Source organism: Myotis brandtii, unplaced genomic scaffold (genome assembly GCF_000412655.1).
Source record: "Myotis brandtii unplaced genomic scaffold, ASM41265v1 scaffold657, whole genome shotgun sequence".
NCBI classification, from domain to species: Eukaryota; Metazoa; Chordata; class Mammalia; order Chiroptera; family Vespertilionidae; genus Myotis; species Myotis brandtii.
The window spans coordinates 5,592-7,689 of record NW_005370552.1 but is presented as its reverse complement, the minus strand read 5'-3'; positions in this window follow the sequence as shown (position 1 = coordinate 7,689).

Below are 2,098 nucleotides of genomic sequence, written 5' to 3'. Positions count from 1 at the left end.
TATATGTATGAGTCCTGTGTGGCCAAGTTTCATCACTAGGGTTCCGGCAGGGTCACAGTGGGTAGTGCCATGAGCCTATGACATGAGTCTGCCATGTATGTCAGCTGTGATGTTGCTGCTGCCTGGGGGCAGGTTAGGGTTGAGCCCGAGGAAGGTGTCAAGCTCCGGGAGAGATTGCTTTGTGTTATTTTGTCCTGTCTGCCCGCCTGCCTGCCTGCCTGTATGCAAGTAGCTCCGCTGATGTGAGTGTATGGTCTGTCCTTGTTTCCTGTTATGTCAGGTGTGCTTTGGGTGTTGGAGTTTTGTTGTTCTCAGGCTGTCTGGTAAGTGAGCACAGTAAGTCTTTCTCTGACTCCTGTTCTTCTCCATAGCCTCTGCAGATTTGTTTCACAGTTTGTCCTGGACCTCACAACTGTCTTTTTTCCCTTTGGGACCTAAAGTGCCTCACATGCAGTCTGCGGTGTATTTTCTCTGAGGTGCCCCATCACAGCTGCTTGGGGACTGTGCTTGCAGGGGGTGTGTGCTCTGATGTCCCTGCCTACCTGTGCTCGTGAAAATGGTACAGGTTTTCTGTCCTTGGTGCAGGAGGTGATGAATGTTTGTGCTGCGGCAAAGGGCCGCTGTTATCAGTGCTGCGTCTGGCTTGTCTTCCTTTCTTTCTCTTGTTTGTTTTGCTAGATTCTGATCCTGCTCGATGTGTCTGCTGCCATCCAGGGCACCTGTCCTTCCAGGCTCATTCCTGGCCCTCAGTCTCCAGTAAAGGAGGCAAATGAGTACTGGGCACCTGTAGTGGTGGCATTGCCTGCTGTATCGCTGCTTTCTTCAGGCTGCAGGGCACATCTCCCTGCCTCGGTGTTTTCAGAGAGTTGGTTTCCACGGGCAGGCATGCCACTGGCTCTCTTTCTGCAGTTTCTGCCACATGTGTGTGTGCATGGCGGCATCTGGGTGTTGTTCCATGTTATCAGTCACTGCCAGTGATGTTGTGTGGAGTCCGTTCTACCATTTCTGCGTGTGCGGCCGTTTCCCATTGCCTGCTTTGTTTGGTCGTCTGCTTTGTGGCCTCCTTATTGGTTGCTTGCTTGGGAAATGGAGCCTTGTCAGCCCTGGCCTGCTGGGACACTGGTGCCCATGTTTTCCTGCGCTGCATCGTGCTGTGCTAGGAAATCCTTCACATGTCAGTTCGGTTTAGTCCTTCTTGAATTCCCCTGCAGCTTCCCATGGTGCTTCCCCGCCGGGGTGTGCCAACAGTTTCCAGTCAGCCCGTTTTCCATGCTGGCGGCTTCAGATTGGCGGGGTCTGCTGTTACAAGCCTGAGGGGTGATCGGCAATCCCTTCTCTGTGCGCTGTGAAGTGCGCGCCAGTTTATTCGTGATCCTTTGCTGCCATCTTGTGGCTATTTCTGGAACAGCAGCACATTTCGGGAAAGGCTCCTTAGAGTGCTGTTTGTTGCTTGATTCCAGGCCTTCCCTGGCATGTCTTCTGCCTTCTTCTGCTGTTGTGAGCCTCTGCTTTTCCTGTGATCGCGTCCTGTCTTGTATTTTCTCTGCGGGGACCTTTTAAAGTGTGGACAGGTACCGTGGAGAGCTAGCTCTTATTTGAATGCGTGTGTCTCCCTGTTCCCCCCACCCCTTGTGTGTTTCCCTGAGGTTCGAGCTTCGCTTGATTGCCTCCTAGTACGGCTTGCTGTGCGCAGCCTGCCCTCACTGAGCGCTGGCAGAATGGCTGTGTACACTGTGGAGCCTTCCTTGCAGCTGTTGACTGTGTCTGTCCCTGTGTTCCTTGAGGTGCACTTGTGTTTCCGTGCTGCTGGCTGCTGCCAAACATTGCTTCCTGTTCACTACTTTGTTCCTCGCCCTGTCTTCAGGCAACTGTTCACTGTCTGTTGCCAGCTCCGGTGCTGTTGGCGGCTGTTCTCTGATGACGCTTCTGTGCTTGGATGTCCGCATCTGATGCATGCATTGTCATGGTTCTTGATCACGCTTGCTATCTGTCCTTTCCTGTGTCTTCTGTGCTCACTTTTCCTGTGTTCTCATGGTGCTTGGTGTGTGGGAGAGGGTGGGTTAGGGGGGGAATGCAGGTTTGGAGGCTTTTGGGGGAG